General features: G+C 28.7%; 1 protein-coding gene across 1 annotated transcript in view; it reads left to right on the top strand.

Moving 5' to 3' along the window:
• The window catches only part of LOC142323919 (transducin beta-like protein 2), a 254531-nt gene that overhangs the window by 76707 nt on the left and 159880 nt on the right, over window positions 1–17944 (top strand). The window lies entirely within an intron of this gene.

Genomic DNA, 17944 nt, shown 5'->3' with positions numbered 1-17944 from the left:
TAAAAGATGGTGGATCATGCCTTGATGACATAAGTAGTAGAATGCTTGCCTACTACAGTGAAGGTCTTACATATTATTTTTGATTAGGATCTGGAAAATTTATAGTGAATCAACTCTGATGTTGCAATGTCTGTAGTTGGTAGTTAATATGACTTTAAAAAATGCTAACATTTAAAAATATGGTTAAATGTTGAATATTAAAGTTGATCATCAGTTTTAATCATTATCAATTACAAATCATTAACAGGTAAAACAGATTTTCAAGTAGATGTTTATTTTATTGCAGTTTATAAATATACATATTATAATTTTAAAGTCATAATTTATATATTTGTACTATAATAGCTTAAATTATAATAATTTAAATTATTATATATTTAAATAATAATTATAAATGTAAGCTTTGTAATTGTAGTTTTTACACAGGTTGGAAGGGGTGTTTTAAATGTGGCTACAGGAACTGTACTCGTGCAACATCAGTGGGGTGAAACAATATACATGACTGATTATTCACTAAACAAACACTGTCTTATACCGTGTAATGGTTATGCAGTATATACATATTGTCCTCTCTGTTCTGTATACTCCCACTACATCTGCTTACACACACCAACATATACAAAGAAGCAAGCAAATTAAGTACTGTGCATCAACCAAGTTTGCTTACAAAACTTGGTCTTTCTGTACCAGTTATAAATAATATTATTATTAATTATAATTTGGTGATTACTTATAGTACATAAAAATTACTTTCACTGACATATTCTTTCACTTCATCATATTTCAGGGTTTTTCTATTGTCAAAGAAGTACAATAGTACTTCTCTGATTTGTTGCTTGCTATTTATTTTTTAGACTTTTCATCAGGCATCTCATCCTACACTTTTATTAATACATCTTGATGCCAGTAAAGGTTTTGTGGAGGGTTGCGTCAATCTTAAAAATCACATCCTTGTGTAATTCTATCTGGTCTGTCAGTTTACAACTGGAGACTTGCGTTGGCTAATCCTTGTCATAATTCAAAAATGTCTGGACACAATCTAGTGGATCATTCACTAGGATGATCTGGAAATAAACATTAATATGTGGTAGAACTAACTGTGGATTTTGTTGAGCAAAGGCTGCACAGTACATCTCAGGTGTAACTGTGTAACCAATGGAAAAGACACATTGAGTGAATTAGGACATAACACACTATTATAACAGAGTTTTAGAACAAACTTGGTCTTGCATACAAAGCTTAGCATAACTTTCATTGGTTGTATCTACGATTGTTGCTCAGTTGTTAAGTGATGAAACATAATATTGACACATTAGTGTAAAAATTAACACAGTCTTAGTCAGTCTACCATGGATGTTATATCTCTTGTAATTTTTTGTTTAGACAATGTTTCCTTATAAACAATACAAATTTTTCAGGTTTCCTTATCTCTTGATGATATATATATATATATATATATATATCCATTGCGCCATTTGTTTGCAATGAAAACAAATCCTGATTGTATAAAGTTTTTCCAAGAATTTTCCTTTTTTAAAGTTGAACAAGGTTAAAATTCCTTTGAAAATAATAGAAATGCTTTTTCTTGCATAATCATTTTCTTGCCTGTTCTTCTTATTATTATTACCTAGAACTGTTCTAAATTATTACCTACTAGAATTGATGGATGGACTTTTATTATTTCTTTTAGTGAATCTCTCCCACACCACACCAAATAATGGGTTTTCACCTTGAGTCAATCTGTGTAATAATGTTATGTAAACTGCTTTTAAAGATGTACTTTTAACAGTAAAGTAATTTTTATGGGAAAAAATGTCAGTTTTGGACCTGAATTGTGAAGCAGTTAATTGAAATCATTTTACAAGCCTGATAGCTAAACTTTGATATGAAATAATTTAAATATTTGCGATTAGATTAGATTTTATAGAAAAATGAAGGCCTGGATTTGCTTGTTAGGTTTTTTGTTTGATCCCCTAGGTAGGAACAAAAGAAGTCCTTATAATGTGCCACAGTATAAAAATGAGGGTTACCAACCTATTGAGCATCAATAAAGAAAAAGCCATTAATGAGATGGCATCAGAATGATGGAATTTGGGCAGGATCATAATTTCTATGTTACTTATCCAGTGAAGAAGGAAGAGAATGGTCTACCCTTATAGGAAATACTTCTAACAGGGTTATTTTTCTATTTTATCCTGAACCCATGGTATCAGAGACAAACACTATTTTACCAATAATTTTAGATATTATCTTGGGAAAATAATACTACAAATTTTGAAATTATAACATTTGTAGTTTTTTACTATTTTTCCTGTTTTTTTAGACTAACTAATGAAAATCTCTTGAATTAGAAGAAGAATAATCACAGTTACTTTCTCTTGAGAGTAATGGTATTTATTATGCAGCCACTGTTTAAACAGTGAAAATTTCACTGAATATCATTTACAATTTAGTTTGTCATAATCTGTATGAAATCACTTTTCATAAAAAGCCTGGCATGTAATGCTTGTTATTTTTGAGAATACGTATTTATTATTTTTAAACGTGATTATTTCTAATAACAGGTTGCTAGCAATCATAATATTGTGGAATTTAGCACATATTTATTTAATTAACAAACATTTAAAATATTGAAACAAATGTGATCTAAAAAGATGAATGTTTTGTAGAACAAATAAATTATCAATATCTCCTGCATGTGTCAAAATGAATATAAAGGAAATATCTGTTATTAGTGTTAAAAAATTTAAGTATGTATAAAAATAATGTTTGTTATGTATCATATGGGTGTGAACTTGTTTTATTGGAAATGATAAGAGAAATCATTAATTTTGTTATAAGCACAAAGAATTAGTTTGTTCTTTTAGTGTTTTTTATTAGTGTGTTTATGTCAAAAGCTAAGATCATAAATTTGATATGTAATTTCCTTCTCTTCCTCTGTCTTTTTACAATCTTATGCTTGCAGTACTAATATATTTACTACTTTTATACAACTATGCAATCCTTTTTTTTAATTTGCATCTGCTTTTAATGTATAAACTATAAATAAAGTAATATTTTATATTATATAAAATTTGACTGTTTTAATAAAAACTTCCAATAGATTTTAGAGGAAAGGTTTAAAAAAAATGTAGGTGGAGTTTTGTTTTAATTCTTTATGGTGATTGATTAGTATTGTCTATACTTCATGGAACAGCATGACATAATCAGTAGCAGAGGTTTTTCTACATCATTAATATTTTTCTTAGTTTAAGAAGTTTGTGTAAAGTTTGGGCCTTTTCTTGTATTTTTCAGAATTTATTTTTAATGATATTTATTTATAAAATTAATAATTTTCTCCAGTACTTCTTTTATTTTTATATATATCCTTTATTCTTCATACTTTTCTGTATATATATATATATATATATATATATACATACAGAGTATTTATAAAAACATTTTCAAGAATTCAGGGGAAGGTCCCCCATATTGAAATAAAGAAAAAAATCTTTATCAATGTATGTCCAAAAACCACTAAGTTTACCATGTGCCATTTTGTATTTTTAACATAAAAAATTTTTTTTCAGGAATGATTAATAATATCGATTGAAATTTTGTATACTGCTAAGGTACCTAGAGTTTTACTTGTATAAAAATAATAAACCTAATCTCTCAATCCATTTCAAAATGGTGGCTGTGTAAATTTTGTAATTGTTAATATCCTTGCAACCGCTGATTTATTTAAATATTATCTAATACAAAAAATGTTAAGCGTTTCATGACAAAGAAAATGACACTTTTTTATTCAAATCTTTTTATAAGTAATAAAAGTTATGATTCAAGTTCTTGAAGTGAGTCGCTTTAGTTTAAAAAACCAGTTTTCAGTTCCTCCTGAATATAATTAAATAACTAGACTTGATCTCAACTGGAATGATTCTGTTAATATTATCATGTAATAAATTTTATTATTATAATAATATTGACAATATCACAAAAAAATAAAATATTCCTGAAATCATGAAAATACTGTAATAATAAATAATATTAATTCTGAAAGGTAATTTGCATTAAAAGAGACGTAATTAATGTCATTGTTTTAAATGTAAATAAAAACTAATACCCAGTTTGCCTTTTTCTATTGATAAAGTGATACATTGATCTGTGCTGTATGAATTAATTATTTTTTAAACTATTTTCTTATTCACCATGGCAGGTAATGTTATATATGTTGAGTTAAAATTTTCTTTATTTCCATGTGAGGGACCATTCCCTAAATTCTTGAAACAACTTTTATAAACACTCTGTACATATGTGCGTGCGTTTTTGTTGAAATTATTTGAATTACAGTATTACATATTGATTATGTGTTAATATGATAATATTTTATTATGTCAAAGGTTGCCATTGTATTTAAAATCACTTGGGGATAAAAAAAAAAAAAAAATCAGCTGCATTTCTTTGACAAACAGTTTTTTTTTAAATTTAAGTTTCAGTTGTGTAAACTGCTATTCTGGTAATTTAATTAAATATCTGAAAGATGTAAATAATTTTGCGGCCTCTGTGGTGGAGATATCTCAGACTTCCATCAGATTAATGCAGATTTGAATCTTTATTAGATTTGGCATTTTTCATGATATATAAAATTTCCACAGATTTTTCCTGTGTACATGTGTTTGACTAATGTAGCGAATTAATTATAGAAAGAATAATAAAATTTTGTGTGGTAATAGAAAGTACATAAATGTTTATATATTTGTTTTTTATTAATAATAAAAAATATCACTATCTGTTACTTATTTGTGTATGAAAAGTGAAAGCAGGCATTGGAGAGATGTTTTGTCTCTTACAGTTGGGAATATCAACTAATGGATACCATCTGTGATTGGTTTAGATTTTAACTCTAACTCATCTCATGTCAACAAAAGACTTGGTGAAGAAGTTTATAAAAAAAAGTTTGTTTTATTTAAAGATATCTATTTTTTCTTAAAATGAAGTACAGGAGACTTTTTGCCAAAAACATCCAATTTGGTGTCACCATCTGATAGCTAAATGATGTTTTGACAACAAAGCCAGTTTTGATGAATTGTAAATTAAAATTAATTTTTTTTTTTCTTTTTTTTACTTTCTACATTTTTGCAAGCACATTTTAATGCGATAAACAAAAAAAGCGTACTCACATATTTTTATGAGAAGATTGGATTATTATTAACAACCGCATAGTTTATATTACATCAGAGAGTACAAACAAGAGGTTTCAAGAATAGATTAAGAGCAAGCTGGATAGAGACATTATTTTAGTACATGGTAATTTACTGTAGGCATTTGTATTACAAAAATGACAATCAACAATGCACCTGCTGTGGTGGGTTAGTCATCCTATTCTAGATTTAGAACTATCTAAAGAGGTTAATATGCATTAACCTCTGTTTTTATTACATTTAAAAATTTAATAACTTTTTTATGTATTCAAATTTTTTAACACTTTTCTAAAGTATATCAAAGTGAATATGAAGAAATTTGAATTAATTTTTAGGTTAATCAAAATTAGCGAGTTATGTTTTAAATGAGTAGTGAACTCAAAAAACTATTTTAGAGAAGTATGAAGTACATAGCCATATCTCTGTTTTTTGTGCAGAAAAGGAACTGATTACCAGTACAGAAATTAATCAGTTGAAACAGGATACCAATCTGTTTATTTTATCAGCTGATTGCATTTGTTATCATAATTTTAAACTGTAATTTATATATTGCTGCAATTTAATTAATTGTAACTCTAATTAAAAAAAAAATAATAAGATATTAATTTCAGGTTTCAAGATTTTAATTAAATTGAACTTATTGCATATTTGCACAGTGTTCCATGTCTAGTGGTACTCTTTATTTAGTTCATAATAAATAATAATAAAAAAAATTAAATAATATAATATTTTTTACGGATAAATATATTTTTGAAGATAAACAACTCTTTGTAAAGTGAAAACAATGACTTTAAAAAAACTAAATCACATTTTTTTTTATGGTTAACTATAAGTAAAATCATAATAATTAAATTATGATAAAAAAGGTAAGAATAGTTGTGTTGCAAGTTTTCCATCAAAATGGCTACTTGTTAAGCATGTGAATTGGAACTGATTTTTTTTTCTTATTTTAAATTAACATTTTACATGTCTAGAATAATCTAAAATATATATTACTCTTTCTTTACGAGGAGTGGTTTGAACCTTATAAATATGACTATTTATTAAGAGTCACCTAGACAGATTTGAAGAAGTATACTTTGCTGATGGTAAAGACAAAGTTACTATTAACCTTTTTAAACTAATGAAATATACTATTATTATTATTATGTAATGATATATATATCATTAAATACAAAAAGTTGTACTATGCTGTAAAATTAATATACATTTATAATTTCGCCTTATTGATACTTAAGTGGGAATGACTTTACATTTAACTCTAATGATTTGGTACATTATCCATAAGCACAGTTCTTTCTCATATCCTTTAGAATATACTTCATCCATCTTCTTAGTCATCCTTTAACTCTGGTACCACACTGTAGTAGCCAACCATTGTCCTATCGACATTAGTGTTATCTATCTGTCTCGATCGTGTTGACAAGTATTTTCCTATATAACATTACAGGTCTTACCATAGACTTGTGTGCCTTTCCTCGTGTGTGCATTTTATAAGGTATTGAAGAAACTCAGCTTTACTGACACTTTAATCGGTAGGTATATTATGCCGCTGCCAGATATAAGTATATCCAAGTTTGATGCATTGGTTGTACAGGTATCATCCTTGGTATAGACCTAATAGGATCAGATCTATACCCACAGAATTGAAAATGGTAAAGAAGTAATGAAGGATATAAAAATAGGGGTTGTTGATGAAAAAGGATGATTACCCTCATAGGAACTGCTGTACAAGATGATAGATAATGTTACTGAGAGAAAAATTAGTTTTCTGGCAATCAGTACTCATTCTGCCCATAATCTCTAGGAAGATCAGGAAGTTTTTATACAGGTGGGACCAGTGTATTATTTATAAATTTTTTGAGTAGACCAGCTTAAGTATATGCTGAAGAAAAATTGCTTTTTTCCAGAATTTAGAGTCGCCTAAAAATAATGCAGGATTCCTAAAGGAACAAGTTACCCATCCTCAGAATTACGTGATTCACAGATGTACGAGTATCCAACCTGGATTCAGAATTATTAATCTTAGAATACTGTTTGTTAAATTAAATGATTATGATATAACATTGAAGTAAATTTGTTAGTAATTACTATTGTATTTAGATAGGAACAGAATTAATAATTAGATGTGGCTTGTCTTGTAGAATTATTTTGTACATAATCAAAGTTGAATCTTCTATAATATATATATAAATTCAACCGTTGCTTCAGTTTAGCAACATTTGTCGGTAAACTGGTATTCAGTTTGTTGTTTAGCATTACCAACATTTATATCACTAAAACATTGATTTATATATATATACATATAGTATTTTAATGGAGGTAAGTTTTATTTTAATTATTTTTTGATAATAGTATTTATTGTGTGTAACAATGAATTATTTATTTATGACATTGCTTAGTGTCAATAAAAGCCTGTACATACAAATAATATAAAAAATATTTATATAATAAATTAAGTGAATAATTGAAAGTAAACAAAAGGTACAATTAAATAATGTACTTAATAATTTTCAGTGAGTCTTTCTTATCTTTCAGTTATTTAGGACATAGTAAACAACGTTATTTATTATGGCTGATTATGGTTAATCAATTTCAGTTATGTTCAGAACTGCGTAAAATTAGTTGTTCTATGGCAATAATGTGGATTATTGTAAATATTAATACTATAACTGAGACATTTTTATGTTACATCTCATTTCCATGCTGCTTAGGATATTTCTTATTTATAAAAAATAAATATTATGCTTTATGGTAATATTATATATGAATAACTTATTAATATTGACATATGTCGCGCTAAGTATTTTTAGTATTACCAAATATATACCTCGCTAATAAAAGGAACAGTTCCAAACATAAGCGGAATAAATTTTACAATCATTCTATTTATTATGATGTGGGCAATACATGTACAGCTTGTCGAAGCCGAATTGGCACAGATCTGATTTGTTCGTCCCCCTCGACGACAACCTTTCCGCTCCCAGTGGTACCTATCAGATGATAATGTTTTCAAGTATCCCCGGGGCACCGTTCGTAAATTGGAGAAGGGGTGCGATGGGGTGCCAACGTAATATATCTGCAACCGCTCGTCCGATTTTCACGATGCAAACGGCGTACGTATCAGGAAGTCGAGCGCTACCTGTTTAACGTATCGGGTACACTCTTGATCTACCGGATCTTGTTTATCCGGAAATTAAATCCTTTAGCTCTTTGTTTTGATTGCACTCGCCCACCGTAAAACGTCCGATCCGATCTTTCGCTAAATACGCTCAAACCTTTGCGTTAGCGCAGTTATAAAGTATAAACTTATGAAGACTAAATAATAAAAAATATGTAAAAAAAAAATTAAAACACCACTCTTAAGTTAAACGCACTAAAAGGTAAAAAATAATTTTAGGAAGATATCTCAGGATGGATTTGACAACAAGCTTTGACGGTGATATGTAAGATTATGGTGAAAGTCATAGCTTCAATTTAAAAATTTGATGTTTTTGCAAATTTTTTCATACGCGTGATGAGTGGCGTAAAGAGTGGGGTGCAAACATGAGTATCCCATTCCTTTGCGAGAAGAAATGCATTTTTTTCCGAAGCTGTTTAACCAGTAATTCGTTGAACTGTTCTTTTTGAGACTTCTGTGGCAGACGCAACACATTCAACAACCTTTTTGGGATCTCTAAAAAACATTCCAACTACAGCTTCTCCTGCCATGTAATTAAAAACGTTGTATATTATTTCGTTTCTTTGGCGGTTAATGCCTTTTCCACGTCAATTAGACATAATATGCAAAATAATAAAATCTATTCACTACCGTAAGAATAGAGCCGGCAAAGATTTAGTAATTTAAAGGGAATAAATTACTTTTAAAATTTCACCTAAGATTTCAACTACTTTCAAGAATTGAAACTCAAAGAACGCTATAATCGGACGATAACCTTACTCTGGATACACCCAATTAACTGGTCTACTTTTAACTGCAAATACACTATAAATTAGAATGGAATAATTTACAAAAACAAGTTAGTCTCTGAACGAATCAGGAACGTTTTGTATAAATAAAGATTTAATGTTTCATTTGAATGTTTTGAATGACACTCGCTCGGTTATTATTTACACAAAATTGAATAAAGAAATTTTTCTTACGTATGATTCATAGCATACGCTAGCGTACGGTTGTTCGCCACTCCCAGACAAAGGGTGAAAGCGGTACCATAAACAGTAGACATCAATCATGTGCGTGCTTGGCTTGGTTATTTTATACAATTATAAAATTATATTATAAATACATTTAGGCCTAAATTCTAATCAGTAACAGCCCATTAATCTGCATAATATTGCACGACATTTCTATTTCAGTATCTAATAAAGAAATAAATTATTACTTTAATAATATATAAACCCAGGATTAAATAAATAACTAATAAATATAAGACGTGAATTCGTTCATTGATTAGAATAAACAATAGTCGTACCGTATACATATTGCCTTTAATCGAGTAGTATTATAAACCCTTACTCGTTAGGCAGCAAAATATACAGCTATGCTGTTCATCAGATCTGTGTCAATTCGGCTTGGATATGCTATACAATGTAATAAACCATAAAGTTTTACCTAAACTGCTTTGTTATTTTATTTACTGTGTAATAGAGCGATAGTCTTATGCAAATGGTACACCCGCTTTTACTTCATGTGTAGAATTTATCTCATTATTATACACACTAGTAACACCTGAATTACACATCTCCATATAATATTTACTTAAATATGTTCTCAAATCATTTTGATTATGACTTCTAAATTGTTATTTACTTTGTGGTCTTTTTATTTCTTTTTTATTTTATATATTTGTATTATAAATTATTAATATAGACTTTAACAAACTGCCCGTTTTAGTTTACAATTAATTGTGTATTTTGTGATGCTGCTCTGATCAACATTTTATCACGCTGCCTCTTTATCTATCCAAGCATATGCTGGGGATTTATTTGCATGGAGTGATGAACTTTTTGGAGTTGAAGACCGTAAGCAATCTTGAGAGAAGAATAATCATTACATGTAAGGAGGGGGTATTGATGAGGATGTGGGGTGTTCTTCAATCACTGATTGATTTAAAAAGTACTTTAATATTTCATTAAATTTATGAAAAAATTACTAATGGTCTATTTCCATTGTAGAATGGAATATACTTCTTTTTTTGTTTTACACTTTCAGTTCTAGTCTTTTTTGTAGTTGTGAAACATGTAAAAAGTTGTATTGTACAAAAGTTAGTTTCTCTGGGAGTAATAATGTTTATAATTCAGCCAGCCACTTGTAGAACTGATTATCTCTACATTTTAGAGGGTATGGCATTAGTATGTAAATATATATGCGATAGTATATTCGGTTTGTTAAAAAGGTGACTGGAAACTAGTTTATTCCTATTTTCCTTAGTAAGTTCGGCATGTGGTACTTATTATTAGAAATATTGTACAGTTGTTTAAAGTAGATTTATCTTATTTCAGCTCACTTAAAATGATTGTGGTTGATCCTACACACGTGCGCGCGCGCGCACACACACACTATATATATATATATATATATATATATATATGAGAGAGAGAGAGAGCGAATTTCCCGTCGCGGCTTCGCTTGCGAAGTACATAATCAGAATTTGAACATGATACAAAAATTAATTCCTCAACGCGGGCTTATTTTATTTATGAGTAATTATTTAAAAATACAAATTATGTTTTAAAAAATGAGACAAATAGTAGAAAATGTGCGTGCGTTGAAAAAAGATAGCCGTTTAAGCCATTTCCGTCAAGCCAGGGGGCTCTACCACTCATGGTTGAGAGAATAATAATGATAAATAAAAATAAAAACCTGTTCATTTTATAAAAATTATCATTGCATTGTAATTTCTTCAGGGCAGTAGTTTGGTTTTTAGTTTTCCCGTCGCGGCTTCGCTCGCGAAATGCATATTAGAATTACAGACATAAATTACAATCACAATGTTACCGGAGCTCATAGATATTGATTAAATAGCGGTAGCATAAAACGGCAAAATGTAAAAAGCAATTTATGTTTTTTACCCTTTAACTATTAAATTTTTTTAAAAAATCCAAAAAAGGATTTTATATATTTATCTGAAGAATATTTTCAAGCCCAAATCGAGTAAATACTCGGTTAGTATAGTCGGAAATTTGGAGAATTTGCAATCATTGTTCGAAATTTTGTTACCTCTTTCAAGGTCAAATTTCAAAATATCTAGAGGTTGTAGATATTATTAATATGAAGGTTACAACACCGAATTTCAATTTAATAACTTCGTTTGTTAGGAGAAAAATTAAAAAAAAATAGTAAAATTTAATGTTACTCCATTTTAACCTTGGAATTTCAAAGAATCCTTTCTGAATGTGCATGTGCACTTAACACCGTAAGAAGACCATGTATATAAATTTTCATCAATTTATCTTCATAAGTTTTTTGGGCGTTGTTGAATCAGTCACTGAGGAAGTTGCTTTGTAGGTTCAGATATATATATATATATAAATAAATAAATAAATATAACACATACACGAGTTGGCGGTGAACGCAAAATATAAATGAAATTTAAATAAGAACAGAAAAAAGGTTTTTTCTTTTAAATTTTGTACAGTAGTGTTTTATTTTAAAACCATACCAACTTTATGCAGAACCCTTATGATACATAATTCACATACTCCAAATGAAAATATTAATAGGCGTAATGAATATTTAATATGAGAAACTTAATATTTGTTAAAATATTCAAATCAGGAATATTATGGTGTGATTTTTTTGTAAAAATAATCGATCTGTTCATGCTATGGAAACAAAATAAGACACTGTTAAAGTTTTATATTATCGATTCAGTAATAGGGATTATGAAGTTAATGGAGTATTATCAACGATTAACGTGGGTAGTTTACATACACGTTCCCGAAAAGTATATTGTAATGACTTTATCCGTGATTAAAGTAAATTAATTGGAATCCAGTCCTTAAATGATTTTTGTTAAAATGCAGTTTTCAAACGATAAACTTTTAAATAAAATCAAATAATTACTAAAAAATTAAAAATTTAGCTGTCTCGCTAAGTTCGTCTAATTTACCAGATTTGGTTTTACATATTATTTTTATAACTAAAACTAAAAGGTTTTCATGACGGAAACAAGGGATTTAGACATATGCGGTAGGACCCTTGAGTTCAGGTTGAGTGTCTCAATTTATCTTTAAAGACGGCCTTTAAATATTTACTTTATACTTAAAATACTTCTTTGAATCAAGTAGAGATATAAATTCCGTAATCAACAATATATTATTCTAAGAATTACGATTTTTCAGATAAATTTTCTTGTTTTGAGAAGGATGGATATTATTATTATTACTACTTACTGTATTTCAAACACCAGGAAATAATTTTTTTGACTGAATCTCTAAGAAAATTAGGTTGATAATTTTTGTTAAATAAATCTAACAATATTGTAATACATATTTCCGCATTCCGGATAGCCTTGGCTCACATTTTTTTATAAATTTATTGCAGTTCTCCATATGCCATTTATTTATTTTTTTTATTTACAAAGAAGCAGATTTCTTGCATTATTATTTTTTTTTTGTTTTGTTTATAATTAGATTAATTTTCCATGTATGTTGAGTTGTTTTATTAATTAAACCTTACCCGTATATTTTAAATAATATTTACTTTAAAAAAATAGTAATATTAAAAAATCCCTGAAAAATTATTTCAATTCTTTAAATTTCGACTTTTGAAGTCGGCGCCAATTCAAGAATTAATTTTTTGATTATTGTTCTTGAAGACCGACTTAAAAATATTTTAAGAATAAGAATAATTTTTTTATTCTTTTATCTTTTTTATATAACGTGTTCGTCATCAAATGATGACTGTCTGGGCAATTACAACTTTGTCTACTGCTGATCGAAATAAAGAGCTTGATTTTTTTTTTTTACGAAAGATCGGGCATAGAGGTCATTAGCTCGGTGGAAATCGGTAGCGTATGGAAAAATGTGATTCCTGACCGGGATTCGAACCTGGAAAATAAAGAGCTGGTTGACAAAGAAAACTACTGCCTTAAAATCTTCTACTGTGAAATTCTTCGTAGATTTGGATCGTAGTTGCTTATAATTTATTATTATGTTTAATTTTATGTGCTTTTATTTATTTATTTTTGGAATTTTAATTAGCCGGTTCTTTAGCTACCTACCCGTGGTTCTTAGATCTTTAACGATTGTCGTCTTCAAAGTCGCTAACCGTAAATTAAATTTCAGAAGAATTAGAATTATTTAAATCTATGAACATTGGCTATGGTTCAGTGACATTTACGCCTCGATAATCTTTGTTCCAATAATTTTTTATTTTTTTTTTTTAAATGAACGATGCATTTGTTTCATAATTCGGGCATTGCTGAATTCAGAGTTTCAGTGTGGTGCTCTAATGTAACATTGAGACTGCATTATTCTATGTGAATTGGCTAAATTTGATTTTGGTAATTTATCTTTTGTTTAAAGCTAAGCTATTTTACCATCATTCAGTTTACAATGCGTCACTCACTGATATCTTGATTAATTTTACATTCGTTCGAACAGTTCTCATTAAAATGTTTAGTTTCTTTAAATTGAGTATATCTTTAGTATCAATGTTCGATTTGTGAAACTACTGAATTGTTTCTAATTTTTTCCCCATACCGTTGTCGGATTTCGTATGCCTGATTCTAACGTAACCACGATACGGTGCCTGAGCTATCACAATAGCAAACTTTTCTAACTCTTTTTGTTTTCCTATCGTTTCTTTGCAGTAATCTGAACTGTTCTTTTGTTCAATAAAGCCCAGCTATGCTCTACCTAAAAATAAGTTATCGTTACGGATACGGCAAATTACCCCGACTAATGGTATTCTTGAATATATCTCAAAATTTGTGGTGATTTTTCAATACTTTTTTTTTGCAAATATTATTATTTAATTAACAAATGTGCTTAAGAAAAATATGACCTTAATTAGGCGAAATTTCGAGATACTGAGAGTGACGCTCTACAGCCTCACTTCTTTGATATTTTAAGTTGAAAATGTAATGGCACACATATATATATAAGTAATCTGACCCAAGTTTGGTAAAAATCGGTCCAGTAGTTCTGGAGATATAAGGTGATTTAGAGACCAACGCCGAACACACGTACATACGAACATTAACATCCAAAAAATTTTCATCGGTTTTTTGGGTTTCTTAGATGTCAAAACGTCAAATCCGGTGAAACTGCATATGTCTAAATTTGACCGATTGCAATACTTTCCCTTCTAGAGCAACAGCGCTATCTAGACGGGGAACAAAAGACTGCTCTTTGTAAGTTTATCCGAATATTCTTTTTGTTACGCTGAATGTATTTATTAAAATGTATTGCACTCATGCTAAGTCTGTAGTTACAAATCCTAGAGATGAGTATGTAGATAATGTAAAAATATACAACTTAGACATTTGGAAGATTTATTAATAAAAAAATACTTTGTCAAACAATCCTTTAAGTTTGTAAGGAATTCTGTTTGCAGTTTTCTCCGACAATATTTGAAATTTCTCTCCTAAATTAGGTCCTTTTTGGAATTTTTTTAAAAACATCACATTTAACGAAAGAAAAAAAGGTTTTTAAGGTAACCATTAAATATAAAATTAATCAGGCTAATAGTTAGCGTATTAACCATTAAGATTTAATTATCTCGTTTCGTAGTTATTTATCCTGAAACTCGATCGCACGTCATATTTATTCGGATAATAATCTTTATCTTCTTTAAATTTAATCTTGGCTGCACAGGATATTCCTGCTACGAAGAATAGTTTATCTGGCTTTTCCCTACTTTATACTCTATTTTTCGAGAATGATCCCAATTTACAAACAAGCATCATTGTATTAATTATATCTTGATACTTGTCTAAGAGAAATAGGAATGCTACCGATGTTAAGAACATTATTGTGGATTGCATTTGTATTTAGAACTGTATACTTTGTCTTCATAACGGTCAGTTATAAGCCATAGCAGCTACATAAAATGCCATTGAAAAACACATTTTTAATTTTATTTTCAGGAACTATAAAATAATTTAATGATTAGATTAGCTTAACAATTGTATGTCTAATGATTAATGTGGTAAAATAATAATTTTAAATTTGCGTTGTGATAGGCGTGGCAGTAATTATTTCATAAATTTTATATTATATTACCCAGAATACTTAAAAAATAATTATTTCACTAAGCCATACGTAAATTAATTCATTATGATTCACATTAAAGTGTACGACTATTATGTTCATTTTTTTTAATTATAAGAAATTAGTAAATTTTAAATCATTTGATTATCTGAAGAGCTACTTAAATATTTTTGCTATATATATTTTATTAATATTTTTGCTATATTCTTAAAAAAATATTGTTCCGTTAACATGGAATTTTTCAAAGAAGAATTAAGCAATTTTACGATTGTTTTTTCCGCTTAATAATAAGACAAAGGTTTTATGTATGATTAATTTTTGACATCATTTCTTGACAGTAGTTTAATAAACTATTATTAACAGTAACAATAACAATAATAATGATGCGTATTGTTTTGATAAACATATCAGTAATATTGTAAAAAAATTACGTCTTGTTTTTAATAAACTACTTCTTTATTTTTTATTGTAATCAGAATAAATATGAACATGTATTTAAAAACACGTACACATTATAAATAAAAACCGATTTGATAAAAACAATATTAATAATAAATAAAGTGAAGTATCCAAAGAAAATATTTAAAAAAATAATTGTTTACAAACCCAGCTGACAACACAGTTTTAGGACTTTACCATCACTCGACTTTTTTCTGATGCACGGTTTACACACACAGATTAATTTAAAATACGTCAGTGCTACACTACCCCCCCTTGTGGTGATGGAGATACAATTGACGCAGTATACTCAGGTAGCTATTAGTTTAGAACATTTTTTAGGTGTTAAAACGTAAAGATCCGGTGAAAACCGCATATCCCCAAATTGGACTGATATTACAATACTTTACCTTGTACAGCTATAGCGCTAGACGGGAAAGTAAAATATGTTTCTGGCCATTTCTTTCCGTGTGAAGTTGTATCCATTTGACTAATTATCATTATTATGAAAAAGATGAAAAATTCTCGTGGAACGATGAAATTGATTTTATTTGTCGTAATGTTTTAATTTCAAGTATCTTAAATGTAAATTCCGTTTTTCAAATATTTATTATGATTATGTATGTTCATGTTTAGAATATATTGTCCCGTATTTGCGGCTGGATCCGGATATTGACAAGTGAAAATGTTTATATAATTACAATTTATTGGTTTAAAAACAAAGTAAAACTAGACAAACCAATCATACTAGCAATAATAATGACAATAGTAAACGACAATAATATAAAACAAATAATAAAAATAGTAATCACAATAATAATAATTATAATAGTAGTAATAATAAATGTCAATGATAATAATAAACAGTGATTACATACAAAATAAAATTTAAAGTAATCGTCAGGATTTATTCACTGGTAGATAAATAATGAAAAGCAGAATTCAGTCCCACTGACAAAAGACATTAGCATGACCGCTAGTCTTAACACTTTTAACCACTACTCTTGTACTAACAACAATAGTGCTATTGGCACTATTTACTTTACTTTAGTGCACTGCTTTATTGCACTTTATACTTGTATTATCTATTGATAAGACAAGTATAAAGTTCTTTCACTCAAATACCTTTGGTGTTCATAAATAAAACTATCCTAATTTAGTGCATTATCTCTTTCACTTATAGTTTAACAGTAACTCACCGAACAATTTCTTGTTTTCATGTACTGTCCACACTGGAATTACTTATGACGTTACCTTAATCGCGTCGAACGTGTACGCCTAGAAACTCGCTTCTTCACTGACCTCCTCGCAGAATACTCTCGCTGACTGACATCTCGCAGACTCACATCATAACGTCTCGCTTAGACTGATTTCGCAATACTCATTTCAACTGGTATTCCACGAAGTATTTATACTCCTATCCTCTTTACCTGCCGGACCGGGCCCAACTCGAAGGTTGAGAATGATCATCCGCCCTCAAACATTACCATAAAATCATATGAAAGATCTCATCAATTTATTTGAAGTAAAATAAAAAAAAATATTTTACATTAACATATTTTCTCGATGAGTTTTTAAATAAATACTAATGTAAAGAATAGAAAAAAGATTTTTTTTCTGGCATATTATAACATTTGAATTACGCGTTTGGAACTTGTATCATAGTGGTAATTATGAAACAAATTTTCATTGATACAGTGTTCAACCAATCAAATGTCTAATCTTTTCAACCGCTGACCAATCAGAAGCGGGTATTGTTTAATGTATCAGCTGTTTTTTTACTTTGATTTTAATCCGATTTAGTAGTTAACGAATAGAGGTTAATTTCAAACAGAGGTATGGGGGTTCAAATCCCAGTCAGGCATGACATTTTCACTCACTACAAAATTGACATTTCATCTCATCCTCTAAATCAATACCTAACGGTGGTCTGGTGGCTAGAAAGAAAAAAAATTAGAGATTGATTTGAAGTACACCAATAGGTAACTAAGTTTCTATATTACACTGTTTATCCTTTTGTTAATTATTGTCGGATTCTGAGGACGAAATGTCTTAAATATCGTCTTAAAGACGATATTAAAGAAGAGGTAGAAAATAACCTATTGCCT

The sequence above is a fragment of the Lycorma delicatula genome, chromosome 4 (genome assembly GCF_047948215.1).
Source record: "Lycorma delicatula isolate Av1 chromosome 4, ASM4794821v1, whole genome shotgun sequence".
NCBI classification, from domain to species: domain Eukaryota; kingdom Metazoa; phylum Arthropoda; class Insecta; order Hemiptera; family Fulgoridae; genus Lycorma; species Lycorma delicatula.
Note: the sequence above shows the minus strand (reverse complement) of the source record. Positions and strands in the feature narration are given on the sequence as shown.